The sequence below is a fragment of the Molossus molossus genome, unplaced genomic scaffold (assembly GCF_014108415.1).
Source record: "Molossus molossus isolate mMolMol1 unplaced genomic scaffold, mMolMol1.p scaffold_m16_p_2, whole genome shotgun sequence".
NCBI lineage: Eukaryota > Metazoa > Chordata > Mammalia > Chiroptera > Molossidae > Molossus > Molossus molossus.
The window spans coordinates 121,954,147-121,975,445 of NW_023425355.1; the positions used below are offsets into that span (position 1 = coordinate 121,954,147).

Below are 21,299 nucleotides of genomic sequence, written 5' to 3' on the forward strand. Positions count from 1 at the left end.
CTCAAAGTAGAAGAACCTCCCCTGCTTTGTCTTGGCTCCTACTGCGCATGCCTCAGCAGAGGAATCCCCTTTACAGGTTCTTCTTCCCCTGGTAATCTGGGGGAATGGATCAGCTGTCCCCTGGCGAGATTGGAAAGCTGGTTCTTCCAGCCTGCTGTGGAAATGGAGGGATATTAATCTCCTTGACGGGGCAATGCGGCTGTCCCCTGGAGTGTCTGGAAGCTGTACTTTCCAGACTTAATCAGGCTTAGCCTGTATAGCTCCCTTCTGTTTTGTTAATATCCAACTAGCTGCCTACTGTAATAATTGAACACATCTATACTAATCATGTATTATATGCATAGGATTGGGTTAGGTATAGGCGATATAAATGGAGAAACAAAGTCTCTAATGCATTAAGAATCTAGTGTGGGTGTGTAGTGGATAAACTAATATAATATAGCAGGTTGCATAATTTATAGTAAAGATATGTTTTAAATGGTATAGAAGCAAAAGGAAGTGAATGATTCTTCTTAGGGTAGGGGTGATATTTGAAATGCATCTTAAGGGAGTGAGGATTTACTAGATGGAGAACTGGGGATATGGAGGAGTAAAGGTTGCATTTCAGGATAGAGGGACCTGCAATACAAAAGCTTAGAGAAATGCTGTTATATGGTGTCTTGGAAGAAGAGTGGGTAGTTATGTTTCTGAAATGGTCGATGCTTGTGGGAGGTGCTGAAAACGGGGCTAAAAAAGCAGGTTAGGTTATGATTAGTCTGTGATGAGATTTAAAAGTATCTTAAGCAGCTGGGAAAGAATTTCTACAGAATTTTAGTTATAAAAGTAATAAAAGCTTCTGTTAATGCAGGCACTTGGTATAAAGTTTCTACTTCTCTAAGTAGAATAATAGACATAATAATACACTGTCATACATTTCTATAACACTTTTGGGTTTTCCTATTCCTTTCAAGTATACGATAAATTTTGATACCCTTAGTAACCCTGATCAGTTGGTTGAACTTGGCACAGTATTATCATTTTGTAGTACAAGAAACAGAGAAGTCAGAGGAACAGTGAGAAAAAACAGCTGGACGCATGTTGTATCTGCTGTGTCACCCTGCATATTCTTCATCAATGTAGAGCTGAAGGAGAGCTCAGTGGCATTCAGCTTTGCTGCACACCAGCTATACACACAGGCAATCAATATGGTTTGGACACAGCTGATATAATTTGGTGGAACTCTAATTGAATTTTCCCCTTCTTAATATCATTACACCTACAGAACATCTCCAATTAAGTGTCCCCCCATCAGTCTCAAAATTAAATATCCCAAATGGAACTCATTATCTACTCCCACATATACCAGCTCCTCATGACTGTTTCCCCTTTCTATTATAGGTACCAGTGCTTCCACGCTCCTAACTCTGAAATCCCTAGAGTCATTTCTTGTTTGTTCCTTTTCTGTTCCTAAATCCGTTCAGTCACTGAATGCTATTGACTGCTCTCTGAAATTATTTCTATGTATAACTCCCTTTACTTTATGGGTAAATGTTTTGGAATACATTTAAACAAATCAAGGAATCAATGAACAAAAAAATAAATAAACACAGGAATAAACAAATGAATATTCACTGTTCCCATTACCGTTTATCTGTAATATGACAACCTCAAGTTTGCAATAAATGTTAGTCTGAGTATAAACATCAGCCCCTCCACTCCCATCTCACATAAATTAATCTGTGATGAGGTATTATTCTCCTTATATGTGCATTCTTGCAAAGTCTCTTAAATGAAAATGTCTCATATTCAAAGCCACTCTCAATTGTTTTATTTTGAATAACATAATACTGTTTAAAAGGCACATCATTGCACATTTTAGATCCATAAGGTGGTTACCTGATGGAATTGATTTATAAAATGAAGGCATACATTGAATAAGTATTAAATTATTCCTAAGGATATGACTTCCTCTTTTTACTTGCTAGGTGTCATTGTAAATGAATCTTTTAAAGATCACACATACATACAAACTCACATAATGCAAAATAGTACTGTAGACCTGAATGTTGTTGGCGAGAAAATATTTCTCTCTACCCTTTTACATTCTTCTGGCTGGTCTAAGTGTTGTGGCAGAAATTTGGTCGGTGGGAAGAGACAGACTGCATGCACTTGGAGGATTAGAAAAGGACTGTTTAATGCACACCGGTGCGGGCCCAGCAGTGTCACCTCCAAAGGCTGAGCCCCTGAGCCCGGGTTCCAGCCACCTTTTATACATGATAAGCCTCCATGTATTTGGGGGCTTTCTAGTTCTGCTGTAGTTGAGGTGGTTGGTAGATGTAAGAGAATTACAAAAGCCAGAGGTGGGGTCTCTGCACTGCCTAAGGGCTGCACCTGGCTTACCTTCTCATCTCCCCCTCTTGATTCTCAAGCTGCTCCTAACAGACTTAGAGAACATCTTGGACAGGGAGTTCCCTTAGTTCCCTGTCAGGAAGAGGGGCCACAATCTCTCTGACTGCTTCCTGCTGAATAGGGGTGTTGAAGGGGAGAGATGCAGCAACTAGAATTCTTCATCGTCCAGAGGAGAGTAGTTGGGAGTCCTTATTGAAAGCATCATTTGGAGCTTTATTGTTTCTAAGCCAGAGGAGATGACATGGGTTAGCATGTTGAGAATACGAGGGCCAAATAGGAGCACTATAAAAAGCTTTAAGAGAGGACCAGCTAATGGGAGTAATCCAAGATGCCCAGTTCCATATGTTACTCCAGGAACTCTAAAATTCTAATAATTCCTGTCTTTTGTAATTCATTCCTTTAACTGCTGGGCCATGTCTCTAACTATTTCTGATTGAGTAACATAAAAGCAACATTCCTCGTTTAAGAAGAGGCATATTCCCACCTTTCCAGCAATCAGTAAGTCTAACCCCCTTCTATTTTGTAATACTACTGCTGCTAAGGAGTCTACTAGATCCTATAAGGCTACTAAGGATACAGAGTCCAGTACTGGGATTAGTCCAGCAGGTGATGACCATCAATTCTACTGGCAGCGTCCTCAGGTGCTTGTCGTAGACTGATCAGCAGGTTTCGCTGTCCTCTTATGGGTGACCCACAGAGGATTGTTCTGGCTGGTGGTCACTCTCCAGGCAGGTTGGTTGTCATGTGTCAGGTGAGCTGCCTTCACCCATGAGTGGTGGATCCAGGTATTCAGACCTGCAACCTTGAGAGCTGTGGGAGTGGTTAGTATAAGTAAAAAGGGCCCTTTCTAGGTTGGTTTGAGAGGTTCCTTTTCCAGTCTTTTATCCAGGCTTGGTTCCCTGGTCTGTGGGGGTGTACAGTTATTCCCAGGGAAATTCTATCGGTTACCCACTTATGTACCTCAAGAATGGTTTTTCTAATCCTTGGTACTGGGTCATTTGGGCATGAGTTAGCCAGTGCTGTCCTCTTGCGTCCATCAAGGTAATAACAGAATGGGGTACCGTGATGTTTAGATTTTGTCCCAATGTGAATTTGCCTCCTTGATTAGTAGTGTGGTGGCTGCTAAGGCCCTCAGACAGGGTGGCCAGCCTGCCACAACTGAGTCAGTTTGCTTTGAAAGGTAAGCTACCGATCTCTGCCAAGGCCCAAATTCCTGGGTTAGGACTCCCAGGAACGTCCGGGAGTCCTAAAGCAGGTGCCTCCGTGAGCTTGGTCTTTATAGTTGTAAATGCTTTCTCTTGATTGGAGCCCCAGACAAGGGGTGCCTTTTCTTCTCCTTTCAGGGCCTCATATAAGGATTTTGCCATTTCTGAAAATTCAGGTATCCATATTCGACAGAACCCTGCTACTCCCAGGAATTCTCAAATCTGTCGATGGGAAGTAGGGACCAAAATAGCGCAGACTACCTATTTCATTTTGGCCCCTAGCATTCAATTGCCTTGAGTGATCTTGAAACCTAAGTCTGGCTGGTAGCAGCTGGGTGGAGCAGAAGTTCCTGGTTTTCCTCGCTGGCGGTTGGGGCAGTCATTTTTCCACTTCTTGTATGCCTCCCACTGGGGATTGGGCCCACAATTTGGGCATGTGCACTGACTGGGAATCGAACTGGTGACCTCTTGGTTCATGGGTTGATGCTCAATCACTGAGCCACACTGGCTGGGCTGAGGGCAGGAAGGAGGCCAGCAGCAGCAGAAGTAGCCACACTAGTCCAGGGAAGGTCACAATGGGGAGCAGCAGACAGGCTTGGGCTCCCCACAGCCAGCTGCCCATACAGCCCCTCCTGGGATGTGGGTCCGGCTGGGACATGGCAGGATGCTGAAGCTGGGAGGAAGTGAAGCTATCTGGGCACCATGTCCTTCACACCCTGGCTTTGTGGAAAGCTTCTCTCTACAGCCTGGGGCTCAGACTAGCGCCAGGGTCAGAGGCAGAGTTTCAGGGGGAGCTGGGGACCTTCAGACAAGATGGAGAAAACTTTCCCTTGACTTGGGAACGGTGCCTAGTGGCCAGGTTCCTGCAAGCCCTCCTTTCCTGCCACTTTGTCTCTCCCTGCCTCTGTCTCCTGCAGCTTCTCTGGACTCACTTTGTTCACTCCAAACTCTGGCTTTGCCTCTGTGCCTTTGTCTGTCTCTCTCCTGCCTTTTCCTCTGTCTCTGTGTCTGTGGGTCTCCCTGAGGGTTCCTCATCAGGTAAGGCCTCTTGTGCCCAGGCTTCTATGTCTAGACATCCAGCTGGTGCCTGGGTCTGGAGCCACTTTCTGGCTTCTGTGATAATCTATTACAGTTGACCCAGGTGGGGTGATAAGTCTGGAAGACTATTCCTCCCTCTTGTAGGGTCCCGTCAAGGCCCATTCTCTGTGGACCCCTTGTCTCCTGCAGTGGTAATTGCATTGCCACTGGGGGTTTTGGTCCCTGGGTCACTGACCTGAGACATCTTCCCTCTGGCTCTGGCGACCCTGGCTCTTGTGGTGCATTGGCTTGTTGTTGGGGTGAGACGGATGGAGGTGGGCTGTTGGGCAGGTGAGGTTTCCCATCCTTAGTTAGCAGGGTATATAGTGGTGGCAGTGGAGGGGTCTCTTCTGAATCCCCTTGTAGTGTAGGAGGCTGCTTAATTCACCATGAAGTCTTCCTTTAACCTTCTGCCACAAGGACCTTACAAGGTTCCTGACTAGTAACACAGAATCGGACCCTGGGAGGCCTGATTTGGGCTATTTTCAAGTATTGGTCTATGCAGGGAAATTGGTCAGATGGCCCAAGTCTCCAGTGGCTTCCCTATACATGGCCTGGACTGTTGGGACATCAAGGGTGCCTTCAGAGGGCTATTGCACACCAAAGGTGGGTCATTCTAATTCACAGATGATGCACAATTTTCTAGGGGTCAATTTGACTCCATAATCTCCTGAGAACCACTTTATAAAATTCTTTATCGTACATTCCAGAACAGTTGGTTTAGAGGAACTCCCCCCCATAGTGATATCTAAGATGGCTAAGCAAACCTCCCAGTAAATGGTGTTGTGAGACAAACAGAAGGAAACTCTCACTTAGTCCTCCTGGCCACTCCCCTCACAGGGATTTAGGCTCCTCTTGGCATTGGCCGGTCAGTATAAGCCCCTGACTCGGATTGGGTTCACTGGTGGAGACAAACATCCTGCGAACCTGATACTGCCCTTAGCCGTATGAAGTCACCATGAACGCACTGGTTGGGACTCACTCAGGCTCCATAATAGGCGTTGTGGAGCATGGTCACTCACACACACAATCACACAGCATTTAAACCTTCCACCCATGAATTCCCTATCCTGTGCAGTGTCTATGCCACTTGGGAGGTGATCAAGCTCCCCTTCCACCTTAGAGGCGGGCCTGAACTTCGTCCTGGGTCCCCAGGGACACTTACCTATCCAATGTCCTGGAAGCCTTTTCTATCCTCCCCAGAGTCCGTTCAAGCACAACGGTGGGCAACTACAGTCGGACCTGGTGAGGGTCAGAGTCCAGTGAAATAACCGAGTCTAGTGTGCCTTCCTTTCCAACATGGGGGCCCCAGATTAGTGGCTCCTTCCTGCCGGTTTCTGACAATGGTGGCTCAAGGGGTCAGTGTGGCCGTTGGCTTCTGGGCCAATGCACCAAAATATTGTGGCAGAAATTCAGTTGGCGGGAAGAGACAGACTGCATGCACTCGGAGGATTAGAAAAGGACTGTGTAATGCACACCAGTGTTGTCCCAGTGGAGTCACCTCCAAAGGCTGAGACCATCGCCTGGGTTCCAGCCGCCTTTTATACATCATAAGCCTGCAGGTATTTGGGGGCTTTCTAGTTCCATTGTAGTTCAGGCGGTTGGCCGATGTACGGGAATTACAAAAGCCAGGGGAGGGTTCTCTGCACTACCTAAGGGGCTGTACCTAGCTTGCCTTCTCACAAGAATTAAATAGACATGAGACAGATTAACAGGAGAAAAATCAAAGAAAAGTTTAATAACATGTATATCTCCTGTATACATGGGACAGACCCAGGAAAACCAATTTGCAAAATGGCAAAAGCCATCACCTTAAATGCCACCTTCAGCTAAAGATAAAAGATGTTTGGGGTAGGGAGTCAGTTATGGATATTATCAGGAAAAGCACAATAAACAAGGATAAGATTGTTTGCAGATTTAAGTCATTGTGTTCTGCATTGATAAAGAGTTCCTAGAGATAAGGTTATCCTCCTCTTCCTGGTATAGACATCCTTACAAATGGAGATTTCCCTTACAAATGTAAATATCTCTTACAAAAGGCTAGCTTCTACTTGGTTTTCAGTGCCTTTCCCAAGTCTGTTGTTTCTTAAAAAATAACAAGCTTAAAATAACCCTTATACCAAAGAGAGACATTTTGGGGTGGCGAATACTGCTCCTCTACAAATTCAACTCAATTCTGACATTATCTTCCCAGACATAGCACCAGATTCCACAGGATAAGGGTTCAGTCCCACAAGGCTACTCTGTTGCCCCCACTTCAGAGGCCAATGCAAGTCTAGGTTGTTACCTGTATATTTAACTCACTGATTATAAATTAGATGTTCCCAAGAGCCCACCTTAGGTTCAATTAATTTGTTAGAGCAGCACACAGAACTCAGGAAATCCATTTACTACTTACTAAATCACTAGTTTGTTTTTGTTTTTGTTTTTGTTTTTGTTTTCGTAGAAGGATATAACTCAGGAAGAGCCAAATGGAAGAAATGTGTAGGGTAAGGTATGAGGAAAGGGCACATAGCTTCCATGTCCTCTTCAGACATGCCATTCTCCTCACATTCACTAACCTGGAAGCTCTGAACCCCATACTTTTGGGGGTTTATGCATACTTCACTTCATAGGCACAGTTGATTGTGTTGTGGCTGAAATTCAGAAGTTTGGTCAGCAGGAAGAGACAGGCTGCACGCACTCGGAGGATTAGAAATTAAGTGTTTAATGCACACTGGTGCTGGCTCAGCAGAGTCACCTCCAAAGGCTGAGCTCTGAACCCAGGTTCCAGCCACCTTTTTTTGTTTGTTTGTTTTTTGTTTTTGGTATGTGCCCCGAACAGGAACCGAACCCGGGACTCTCTGGTCCAGAGGCTGATGCTCCAACTGCTGAGCCAAACTGCCCAGGGCTCCAGATACCTTTTATACATGATAAGCCTCTGGGTATTTGGGGGCTTTCCAGTTCTGCTGTAGTTTAGGCAGTTGGTGGATGTAAGGGGATAACAAAAGCCAGGGATGGGGTCACTATACTGCCTAAGGGACTGCACATGGCTTGCCTTCTCAATTGAATCATTGGCCATTTGTCACTGAATTCCCTCTCTAGCCCCTCTCCCCTCCCTGGAGGCCAGGGGATGGGACTGAAGGTTCTAACCCTTTAATCACTTTGTTCGTTCCCTGGCAACTAACCTCCATCCTTAAGTGACTTAGGGGCTTTCCATTCACATCATTAATATAACAGACACCTTTAGAGCTCTCAACACATGAAATTTCAAGGGCTTTAGGAGCTCTGTTCCAGAAATGGGGACAAAGACCAAATATATATTTCTTATTATAAATCACAATATCACACATGGGATGGATGGTTTTATATTTGAGCACCCATGATACATTTTACAAAGGGGCAGGAAAACATATGTCTCTTGTTTCTAAGCCAATAATCTTGCCTCTGCACCATGCTTGCTGCCTTGTATATAATAGTATTCTTATTAGGGCCATGAAGGCTCAGACATAAGAACAAAATTTTAGGAAGATTAATATAGAAGCTAAGGATTGACAAAAGTTGATGATTAAACCCTAAATCTGCTTCAGGGAATTTATAACCTAATTGGGAAATCAGCCTGAAAACTTAAGCCCAGTGTGGCTCGGTGGACTGAAAATCATCCCATGGACTAAGAGGTCCCAGTTTTGATTCCCGGTCAGGGAACATGCCCAGGTTTCTGGCTCAATCCCCAGTGTGGGGCGTGCAGGAGGCAGCTGATTGTTTCTCTCTCATTAATGTTTCTCTCTCTTTCTCCCTTCCTCTCGCTCTAAAAAGAAGATCAATAATAATAAAAAAAAAACTAAAAATTTCATTTTGTATTTGTTTTCTAACTAAATGGGTTTCTTTCCCTGTAAGTATCAAAGCCCAGTGAAACTGGAAAAAGATTTTGCAGCCAAGAAAGTAAAGGTTTATTTTTAAGGAAATAGAACTATGCCCAGAGTCATAGGTGGGCTTGTGCTCAAAGACCTGACTCCCCATTGGCTTCTAGGGAATGGGTTATATAACAGACTAAGGGATTTAGGTTTGTGATTAGGGTCATAGTTTCTATTTTACTTGCTATCATATACAATACTTTATGTATCCCACTCCAAATGTTTACTTCCTATCCTTAAAAGCCTTCTATATTTTTCAGGCTACTCTGTCTTTCATCAATAGCATTAGATTAGTGACAGTTTCGTGTAGTCAGTGCTAGGGTGGTGGATAGTTGACCATTGCATCTGGTCCTGATGTCAGCCATGGTGCTGCTCTATCTGGTTTCACAAGGGTGTGGTTGGTGGGATCCATTGATTTTCTGGGTCTGGAGCTGGAACACAACTGAGGCATAGATGTTATCTGTAGTTGACTGAAACTGTGTCTCTGGTCAATAGACCAGAGGCTTTGCTCCTAAGATTGTTTGATGCTAACCAGAACCTCATTGTCCTGAGGGCTTAATGATTAAGAGAGTGGATGTGTAAGGGAGAAGGACACAGGTGAGTCAGGGTGCTGGATGAGGCCAATTTGAATCAAAGGAGAGAAAGGAGAAAAGGTCATATTAAAGAAATAAATTTTCTGAGCGGTTGCATATTTATTTGACTAATAGATTTTTTGCCTATTATTTTTTTGTGTATAGTAAGATAAGAGGAAGACTTGCCACCCTTCAGTAAATTAATATTTCTTTTATAACTTCATATATGCAATAAACAGATATTTTTGAGCACCTATCGTAAGGGGCTAGTTTTAGAGTGGGCTGAAATGATTTGGAAAGGAGGGATTTGAGAAAGGGTAGATAAGATAGATATTTTTGTCATAGGAGCAAGCCTTCCAAGTAGGAGGCATAGAGGCCCAAATAATTTACTGATATACATTATGGCATAAGTAAGTCAGTAAATGCATTTCACTAATAATCATAAGCTAGTGTTCTTTGAGCAATTAATATATGCCAGACACTAAGCCAAGACCTTTCCAAAAGATATATTTAAGTCCTATAACAACCTATTAATTTGGCATGTTGATCACATCCATTTCAAAAATAAGAAAACCATGGTTTAAATATTTATATCAACCAAGATTCAACAGCTAGTCAGTGACCAAATCACCCTATGCTATCTAGCCACTATTCTTTGTTTCCGCTACACTGATCTTTCATCAAACTTAACATATTCTCCAGGACTCTTTCCCATAGTTGTGGCTATGTCTTAAAGTTTAAAAATTTTTTGCAGTTTAGACTTTATGTAGGCATATGGTGATTAAAATAACCCTCACAATTAATTTAAATAATTTTAGTTGCTATCATATATAATACTTTATGTATACCACTAAAACATGTTTAATTGCTATTCTTTAATTTTTTTTAAAAAAATTATTTATTGACTTTAGAGAGTGAGAAAGAGAGAAAGGGAGAGAGAGGGAGAAACATTGATTTGTTGTTCCACTTATTTATGCATTCATTGGTTGATTTCTTGTGCCCTGACCAGGGATCGAAACCACAACCTTGGTATATTGGGACAACACTCTAACCAACTGAGCTACCCAGCTATTCTTAAAGCTGTTCTAGAAATGCCTACTATATCTTTCAAGTTACTCTCTTTTATCAATAGTATTAGATTAGTGACAGTTTCATGTGGTTACGTTACTGGATTCAAGATATGGTTTAGTTAATATGGGAGCCCAAAAGTTAACTTCTGAAAATGCATGAATTCTCTCTATCCAAAATCTGGTGCATCCAAAACATTCAGATTTTATTTGCTAAATCAGGGGTTTTATCCCTTAAAGTTCTTAGTTGATACTGTCAGAATGAAAAGACTCAAAATAGCAATGTTCCAGAATACAGCATTGTGGTTTTAAATTTAAAAGTGTTCCCAGTGTAACATTGGTATCTGCTGATGTGATCACCCCAATTCCAACAAGGCACATTCTTAGAACTACATAGGTGATGCATAGTATGCCAAAATAACTTGCAAGTTTAGTCAATTAATTGATTTTATTTTTTACAAAAAGGTACAGAAAAGGGGGAGGATAGCTGTAATACTTTCAACAACAACAAACAAATAAATAAATAAATAAATAAATAAATAAATAAATAAATAAATAAAAAAAATATTCTCTGGTGGCTGGTAAGAATTAATGGCACAAATTACTATAATCATCTTAGCTGGTATAAAATAAAAACAACTCTAAATGGACTCTTGCAGAATTTAAGTAAATCCTGTCATTAGAGAATAGTAGTTGAGAACATTTTTAAGCCACAAATTTCTCAATTAAAAAATAATAGTTTAATCTAGTTGATCATTAGTAAAGGCCATTAACTGAGTGGCAATATCTTTAAATAGATTTGTATGATATGTTTAATTAAGGCTACCTACGGCTTTTGAGGGTTTCAGTTTTTTAACTTAATTTAGGAAGAGTATTGTTGGATACTTTAGATAAATCCACTGTATTTTTACAATGTAGACATTTGTTATTTCAAAATTACATAGGGAATAAAAGGACAAATGAATGACAAAAAAAAAAATAGGGACACTTTTTTTTTTAATCTTCCCCTGAGGAAACTTTTGCATTTATCTTCAGATAGAGCTGGAGGGAGAAAGGGAGGAAGAGAGAGAGAGAAACATTGATGTGAGAGAGACACATCGACTGGTTGCCACCCACATGACTCCAGCCAGGGCTGGGGACGAGCTGCAACCAAGGTATGTGCCCTTAGCGGGAACCGAACCCGGGACTCTCTGGTTCATGGGCCGACGCTCTAACCGCTGAGCTAAACCGGCCAGGGCAATCCTTTGCACTTTTATAGTATCTGCTGTAGTGTCTTCTTTTTCATTTGTAATTGTACTTGATGGAGTCTTTTTTTTTCTTACTTTGTCTCACTAAAGGTTCATCAATACTCTAAATGCTGAGCCAAACCGGCCAGAGCAAGTAAAACTGTTTTTTGAAAGTTTACCATAGACTGAAGGGTCTTGGGTTTGCTTTCTGGGCAAGGGCACACACCTGGGTTGCAGGTTCCATCCCTGACCCGGGGTCATGCAGGAGGCAACCAGAAATTTATCTCTTTCACATTGATGTTTTTCTCTCTTTCTCTGTCTCTCTCTGTCTCTCCCTCCTCCCTCCCTTCCACTCTATCTAAAAATCAGTGGAAAAAAATATCCTCAAGTGAGGATTAACAAAAGAACAAAACAAAATGAAAAAAGTTGTATATAACACCTGGGCCTTCCATTCTGTCTCTTAATTAAAATCCAATGGAGTATGTATTTCAATAGATCATATATTCCAGGAGCTACCTGGGTGTATTGACTATTACATGATAATGATTATCTTAAGGGGGCTTTCGTTCCACCTAGTGTTTCACTGGGGATAGTGTTTGATGTATAAAGTCCAATTAATTGTGATCTAAGAATGACTTTAATAAATAAAATATCAAGCTTCAACCTTTCTTTTTGTACATGCAGTGATTTCATCTTTTAGCCATTAATCACTAGTGCTTTTTGCAAGGAACAAATCTAGGTTTTTCTTTTCAGAGAGATTTGACTTACCCTTTGAACCATGAGCTGGTGTTTCATTTCCCTTAAGCCCTCTGAGGGAATGAGTATATGGGGTTAGATTTCTCCAGAGAAAATGACTATTAAAATCAACATAAAATGTAATTAATAAAATGGTTGTACAATCATGAATGGCATGAAGTAAGACCAATCACTAAAGCATCAAGTATGCAACAAGGACAGAGTTTATTTCTTTTTTTATTTTTATTTCCTTATTGATTTTAGAGACACAGAGGAAGGGGGAGAGAGAGAGAGAGAGAGAGAGAGAGAGAAACACTAATGAGAGAGAACATTGATTGCCCACCTCCTGCATGCCCCCCCCCCCACTGGGGATCAGGCCCACAACCTGGGCATGTGTCCTGACCAGGAATCAAACAAGTGACCTCTTGGTGCTTGGGTCAACACTCAACCACTGAGCCACACTGGCCAGGAGGAAAGAGTTTATTTCAAGAGGCAGTCCAAGGAGGGGATGGGAAGAAAGCCCAAATTTACCTCCCAAAGAGGGAAAAGATGAGGGTTTTTAAGGAGCTGGGGGGAACAGGTATGCAGAAGTGCTAGTGGGGCACATTTTCATTGGAGGACCTTGGAATTTGGCCATTTATGGTAAGGGGCTTCCTGGACAATGCACTCTTTGCTTCTGCAAGTGTTCCATGTTCAAGTTCTGGTCACAGTCTGGTTCATTTTTCCTGGGGGAGAGGAGGTGAAACTTTCTTCTAGGTGCAGCTGGAGGTCAGAGTTTCCTCCTCTGCCCATGGTTCAGCTCTATGACATGCAGTTTTGGTGTGTTGTCTCTGGAAGGCAACTCGGGATCTTGTGAGAAACAGGAAAGGACCATTTTGAGCTGTTCTGCAGATACATCCTGACCATAGAACTTTATTGTGGGACACTATCTCTATAATCTCCTTCCCATTATGTACCAACAGTGCCTTATCTCCAACCAAGAGTATTTGCCATGTCTTCTTAATTCTATTTTGCTCCTTGACTGAGGTCTTTCTAAGCCAATCCTTCCATATACTGCTCTTAGAATTACTCATGTAAAAGATTTTTGATGATCCTCATTGCCCCAAATTTCAACTTCATACTTTGGTCTATAATGTTCTCTCTTTTGTCATTTTTCTACTTTTACCTCATTTCTTCCACTTCTTGTCTATTCTACTTACAATTGAAAGCAGTATCCTTAGACCTTGAATGATATTGCCCAACCTGACAAACTTCTGATCATCCTTTGGGACACAAACAAAATTTGATGTTCTGGGTAATACGTTTCATCAATTCTCTGAGGTGGAATTCATCTCCCTCTCTCCTTTGATGCCCCTGTAGCACTTTATACTAAACTGTATTGTAGCAGGTATCATATTGCATGGTAATTATGTTAACAAATGCTCTTCTCCTCACTCCAATCACAACACCTAAAGGACTAGGACCTTGTATTATTGTGCATACCCTGTGTAAGAAATGTATTAAATGTCTATAAGATATTTTAAATGAATTAAGTGATATATCATTTTTTTCTTCATTATTTTGTTGTTAATATACTTTATTTTTAGAGTAGAGTAGTTTTAGGTACACACCAAAATCGAGTGAAAAGCAAGTAGAGAGATTTCGGATGCACCGTTTCTCCTAACACATGCGCATAGCCTCCCCAGTGATCAACATCGTCCTCCAGAGTGGTACATTTGTTACAGTTAATGAACCTGCACAGACACATCATAAGCACCCAGAGTCCATACTTGGCATTTGTGTTCATTCTTGGTGTTTGTGATATATTCTTAATGCTGTAAAGATAGTATTTTAATTGTCTTTAAGAATACATATTGACATTCTGGAGATTTTTTTTCTTTTTAGATCCTCACCCGAGGATACTTTTCCATTTATCTTCCAATAGAGTGGGAAAGGGGAGGGGGGAGAGAGAGAGAGAGAGAGAGAGAGAGAGAGAGAGAGAGAGAGAGAAACATCAGTGTAAGAGAATCACATCGATTGGTTGCCTCCTGTACGACCCCGGCCAGGGCCTGGGACCAAACCTGTAACCAGTGTACCTGCCCTTGACCGGAATCGAACTCGAGACTCTTTGGTTTTCGATCTGATGCTCCAACTGCTGAGCCAAACCAGCCAGGTGACATTTTTGAGATGTTTTGATGCAAGTTTAGATTTAATAGGCCTTGGATTTCAAGAGTTAGCTTTATCTTTAATGGACTCTTACGTTTTCCATATAACAAAATTCTTTAATCTGTAGTAATACCAATAATATAGGCCTTTACAATAGATGGTCAAGTGTGTGTGTGTGTCCAACAGAGAAATCCCAGTCATACATGTTTTACCTCTGAAATTTGAAAACTGAATTAAGCATTTTCTTAATAAGACTTCAACAACATAGGTGCAACCTACATTTTAATGTGACTTGTGATTACCTGGAATATGGATTTGGATTGCATTTAGTCTTTCTAAAATCTTTAATCTCTTCCCAAGGACTGATCCAGAAGTAAATCTTGTTTTTTTAAACTGTCAGTGGAATTTTATATAATCTTTGTTTGGGGTCTGGCGATGATATCTGTAGAGCAGCTTCATTTTTCAGCGTTATTCTGAAAGCTATCATAAGTTTCTTTCCTTCTCAGCAGGGCAAATCCAAGAGTGACAGGACAAACTAGGAGTGTCCCATCGTGGGAAATGACAAAGGGAGATGCCCCTAGCACTCCCACAAAGCCAGGCGGCCTTTCTGGAAATAAGGGGAATTTATTTAGCAAACTCAAGTGTGAACCAGAAAACTCAACATATTAAACCCATTTAACAGAGATAACACACCAAATGTTTATATTATAAAAGGTGAACATAGCCAGAAGATACAATTTTCCTTTACTCCCCGACCTCCCCCACCCAGGCGACAATACAGGGTTAGAGAGAAATTGTAAAAGGGGGAGTTTTGGGGATTCACAATTTTCTCACTGACTAGCAGTTGAAAAATCACAGCAAACAGTTTTCATTTGATGTTCTATGTTTGATATATTTTTGTTTGTGTGTGATGTTTGCAAAATATAAGATACTTAGTAAACAGATGAACAAACATATCTGTGTAACTCCCCTTGAGCTACTTGCTAAATTGTCTTTCTAGATGCTTGTGACAAAATAAACAAAGCTCACATGTGCTAACAGGCTTTGCTTGAACATAGATAAAAATGTTTCACTTCTTTTTCACTTTTAGCTCATTGTATCTTTAACATATATCAGCACCAATCGTAAACTTTTTATGGATTTCAGTAAGGAGTATAAAATAATAAAGTGTATTATCCAGAGAGACAAAATATTGACATTTGAAATATTTTTTTTTTACTCATTTATGGTTTCAGCTAGTGTCTGAGACAAAGTAAACTTAATGAGGTCTAATGGGATATACAGTTGGTTAAATTGGCTAGAATTGAGTTTGATTTATATTTTCGCTCTCTGTTGGACTTTGGAATCAAGTAGTAAATTATGAAATTGCGTATATTGCTTTTGTTTGTCATTCTATATACAATATCATAGATGACTCAATTTAGAATAGATAATATTTCTACTTACCTTTCCTCAGAGAATAAATATCTTTCAAATGCATTTCAGCATTTTTATTTTTTATTTTTTTTTCTTTATTGATTTTAGAGAGATGAAGGGAGAGAGAGAGAAACATCGATGAGAGAGACCATCAATTGGCCGCCTCCTGCATGCCCCCGACTGGGGATTGGGCCCACTACCAGGACATGTGCCCTGATCGGGAATTGAACCAGTGACCTCTTGGTGCATGGGTCAACACTCAACCACTGAGCCACACAGGCCAGGCTCATTTCAGCATTTTAATAGTTAATAGGAATAACTAAAAATATAGGAATACACCCTAAGAAGCCTAAAACACCAATCAGAAAGAATATATGTACCCCATGTTTGTAGCAGCACTATTTACAATCGCTAAGATCTGGAAACAGCCCAAGTATCCATCAGTAGACAAATGGATAAAAAAGCTGTGGTACATATACACAATGGAGTACTACGCAGCTGTAAGAAAGATCTCTTATCCTTTGAGACTACATGGAGGGACCTTGAAAGTATCATCCTAAGTGAAACAAGCCAGACAGAGAAAGACAAGTTTCATATGATCTCACTTATTCGTGGAATATAATGAACATAACAGTCTGAGGAATGGGGTAGCCCCAGAGATGCAGAAGTGGGGTACAGACTGACAATCCCCTAAAGAGGGGGGTGGTGGGGGAGAGATAAACCACAGAACTTATATGCCTGTATGCATGAACAGTGGACATGGACAACAAACTGGGGAAAGGGCAGGGAGGGAGGGGGAGGGGGGAATCAGTGGGGGAAAAAGGAGAAACATCTGTAACAAAAATAAATTAATTAATTAAATTAAAAAATAAAAATATAGTACAAAGCTCAGCATATTTTATTTCAGAAAGAACGAGTGACTGTTGACTCTGACTGATGTCTTCCCAATGTGATGAGAGTGGACTTTTTCGTTTTTGTGATATTTCACTTTATTTTATATGGCACTTTCAAAAAGGCAAAATAGCCCTGGTCGGTTTGGCTCAGCAGTTAGAGCATTGGCCCATGGACTGAACTGTCTCAGCTTTAATCCCTGGCCCTGGTTAGGGTTGTGTGGGAGGCAACCAATCAATGTGTATCTCTCACATCAATGTTTCTCTCACTCTCTTCCTCCCTCCCTCCCTTCTACTCTGTGTAAAGATCAATGGAAAAATATCCTCGGGTGAGGATTAATAAAAACTAAAATCAATCAATAAGGCAAAATATACTTTCACCTCTATTATGAAAATTAGAGAAGTAAATGGTTTTTATTATTGTTATTAATAAGACTATATTAATGTTTATATGGTACATTCCAGGTTATGAATCATTTTCACATATTTTAATTGATTCGATCTTAATAGCCACCACAACCTCTCAGAATAGGCCAAGTAGAAGAGGATGAGAAAAATAATATAAGTGGCACATGGAGTTTAAGAATTTATGGCACTTGAAACATGTGCCCTTAGACCATGTACTTAACATCTGAGCCTCGGATTTCCTATGCGAAAAATGGGAATATTAATATTGGCTTTATGGAGTGATTGGAAGGATTCAGTGAGGAACTGTTTTAAAGCCCTGGCACAGCTCCGCCAGTGTGGCTCAGTGGTTGAGCATCGACCCATGCACCAAGAGGTCACCAGTTCGGTTCCCAGTCAGGGCACATGCCCAGGTTGTGGGCCTGATCCCCAGTGGGGGGCATGCAAGAGGCGGCCAGTCGATATTCTCTCTCACCAATGTTTCTGTCTGTCTGTCTGTCTCTCTCTCTCTCTCTCCCTTCCTTTCTCTCTAAAATCAATAAAGGAAAAAAAAAAAAAAAAAAAGCCCGGCGCAGTGTGGATGCTCAATACCCATAATTCCATTTCCCTTTTAAAATTTATTAACTAAAAAAAGGACTCCAGTGGTCATTAAGGAGAGAATGGTGATTTAGCCTGCACTTAATGATGATCACCCTCCACACCAAGCCACCTGAGGCAAACATACAATCTATGAAAATAGAGAAACCCACCCTGGCTGCTGTGGCTCCGTGGTTGGAGCGTTGGCCTGTGCACCGAAGGTTTGATTCCCAGTTGAGGACACATTTCTGGGTTGCAGGTTTGGTTTTATTCCTGGCAGGTGTGGGAGGCAACCAATCAATGTGTCTCTCTCACATTGATGCTTCTCTCTCTGTCTTCCCCTCCTTGCCTCCCTTCCACTCTCTTGAAAATCAATTAAAAATAGAGAAACCCACATTCAAAACAAGTGCTGTATTTTCTCCCTCCCCTTCCTCTCCTAGCAAGATGGCCACTTCTGAGTCAGGGCTAGGAATAGGATAGGGCAACTGCAATGTTTGCCTCTAGTATAAAATGTAAAGGGGTAGCTAAAAAATTCATTAAGATAACATTTTAGTTCAATATTTTCAAAATCAAAATGAATGCAAAACAGTTTATGGTGAGCAAAATGTCAGCATTTTAAATAAATACATATGTGACCTTGCACTTGAACCATTCACCACAAACACCTGTCTAATCTCCACCTGACCATTCAGTGTGAAGACCAGGACACTGGCTATTATGTTTACCTATGTGCGCCTCCTTCATTATATCTGCCAGTGTCTACCAACCTCAAGATAATAACATGCCCTGAATTTATCATTCCCTGATTCGGAAAAATATTTTATCAGATGTCTATGCCTCAACACTATTTCTTTGAATCTTAGTGTAGCAGTTAAAAGTGTGGAGTTCTACAGCCTGGATTTGAGTTCTTTCTTTACTAATTACCGTATGTCTGACCTTGGACAAGTTTCTTAAGTTTTCTGAGACTCAGTTTCCTCATCCCCAAAATGGAAATAATAATATTTATGGAACAGGGCTATTGTGAAAATATTTAATTTGATGCATGGTGCATGCATAATACTTTGTGTTTGTTTTTATGTTTAAATGTTATTAAAAAGATATTTGGTACTTGCTTTCTTTCATGCAATATCATATCCCAGAAATTCAGCATGAGGTTTTTTATGTAGCAGTAATTCCCTTATTTTCACCACTATATAGGTGCTTGAATTATTCATTCTCCTGCCAGAGGGCTTTTGGACTGCTTGCAGATTTTTTTGTTTGTTTATTTTGTTATTTTGAACAGTGCTGCTAGGAACATTCTTGTACTTGTTTTCTGGTACAAATATGACTCGTTTTTTTATGCCACATATGGATACCTCATGATTTTACCATGCTATGCTATGAAATACAAAGTATATGCCCATCAGTTCCAGTACTTGTCTCTTGTTTAGCCAGATCCATCTGTTACTGGTGAACATGTACCATGAGGGTCTAGTTGCTGTGCCAGTCCCTTCAGAATCTTTTCCTATGAGTCCCTGAGTGCTCTTGCTCTGATTCTGGTCTGTACTCAGTTAACAGTTTCGTTTTTTCTTTTTCTTTATTGATTTTAGAGAGAGAGGAAGGGAGAGGGAGAGGGAGATAGAAACATCAATGAGAGAGAACATTGATTGGCTGCCTCCTGCATGCCCCCCACTGGGGATCAGGCCCACAACCTGGGCATGTGCCCTGACCAGGAATCGAACCTGCGACCTCTTGGTACATGGGTCGACGTTCAACCGCTGAGCCACACCGACTGGGCTTCATTGCTTGTTTTATGTATCTATTTATTTTTTATTGTATTTTTAAAATTTATTTTATTTTTTAAGACTATTTTTATAGCACTTTATTTATTTAATTTATTTTTTTATTGTTGGAAGTATTATAGATGTCTCCCTTTTTTTCCCCATTGTCCCCCTCCTTCCTTCTCTTACCCCCCTCCTGCCTTCCCCAGCCTAGTGTCTGTGTCCATTGGTTGTGCATAGATACATGTAAGTTATTTGGTTTATCTCTTCCCAACCCTCCGCACCCATCCCTCTGAGGTTTGTCAGTCTGTTCCCTACTTCCATGACTCTGGATCTCTTCTGGTCCACAGCTTATTTTGATCATTATGCTTTAAAGTCTTTCCACTCTGAATCCTTACCTGTTCCCCCTGATGGCAGTGGTATCTGTCTCTATCCTGAGGGTCCGGTGACTCACTTTGTTCAGGGAGGAAAAAACCCTTGTTTTCTGTTGTCTGTGTTCTGATAATGGCACTGGATGGGCATTTATCCATTCTGTTTGGAAGAAAGAATCTTTTTCATTGCAGTTTGTCATAGCCTTAGTTTGGGTTCCTTGAAAAGCCAGGTCTGAGACAAGAATTAGAGAGCAAGGAGTTCATTGGGTAGCTGATCAGAGGAAGTGCAATTCGGAGAGCAGGGTAAGAGAGGAAAAGGGAAACAAACAATACTGAGTTATTGAGTTGGCTACCACTGTGCGGTATTTTTGCTCAATCCAAAGGGGACCTCCGAGGAATGCTGGAGAATGCACTGATCGTTGTCCCGCTAAAGGACATGAGGCTGGGGACAATGTGTCATTCCTGTGCCCCCTGATTGAGGGCCACCTAGGGATATTATCTGTGGAGGTTGAGTGAGTTTCCATGACTTTGGAGACAGTCTTGAGGAAGAAATGCTGAGAGATACAGTGGGTGCTTGACCTGGTGAGCCTTTCGTGTGCCTCGGGACTTCCCTAAACCATGCTGATCAAAGTAGGCCAACAGAATGGGGTGTGTGGCATCTGCCACATAATTCAAACTGGATTTTTCAATTATCTAGTGCCACGATCTTTTTTGACAATATGTCCCAACAAGATACAATGGCACTCTGGCTCATTGCTGTTTAATCCTTCACACCTAGGACCATGTGGCTCATTTTTTTTTTTTTTTTCAGGCATTCTTTTAGTATCTGAAAGCCTTATTACCTGTTTTCCTTGATATAAATGATGATTCTATCATGCAAGCTCATTTTATTTTATTTTTTACTGAATTTATTGGGGTGACATTGGTTCACAAAACCATAGTGTACAACTTAACAAAACATCTGCACACTACATCATGTACCCATCGCCCCAGGCAAAGTCTCTTTCTGCCCCCATTCTCCCCCCTTTTCTCTCCTCCACCTACCCCCACCTTCTATCCCTCTGGCTATCATCACACTATTCACTATTGTCTGTGTCTATGTGTCTGTATATATATGTTTTTATACAAGTTCATTTTAAATTCAGCTTGATGTTATTCACATAGCAAGCGCTCCATAAATACTTCTTAAAGGAATGATTTTGAAATGCCTTTCTGTATTCTGGAGACACGTATTAGCTGTAATAGAGCCTTCAGCAGGAAGACTGTTTCCTCAAAGTTGCAAAGTGACTGACAATAATATATAAAGCTAGAAGCTTCAAGGAAAATGTTGCCAGAGGTCATTTTTAAACTAGGGGAACACTCATTTTTCATGATAAGCTACCCCCACTCCCTCCCCACTGAATCAGCCTTTGGTCTGCTATGATTATTAAAGTATTTTTTTCAGTGCAAAAGACTGCAAATGGAAAGGGGGAGAATTTCCAGAGAAAAGAAGTACTAGGGCAGGATAGTCAGAAGCTAGGAAAATTCCTGGGCGAGCCAGTGGCTCTCCAGTAACACTACTTTCTATTAGTTG

General features: G+C 41.1%; 1 protein-coding gene across 1 annotated transcript in view; it reads left to right on the plus strand.

The window, feature by feature from the left end:
• Positions 1-21,299, plus strand: part of DMD (dystrophin) — a 2,326,146-nt gene that overhangs the window by 437,404 nt on the left and 1,867,443 nt on the right. The gene's annotated exons all lie outside the window — the stretch shown is intronic.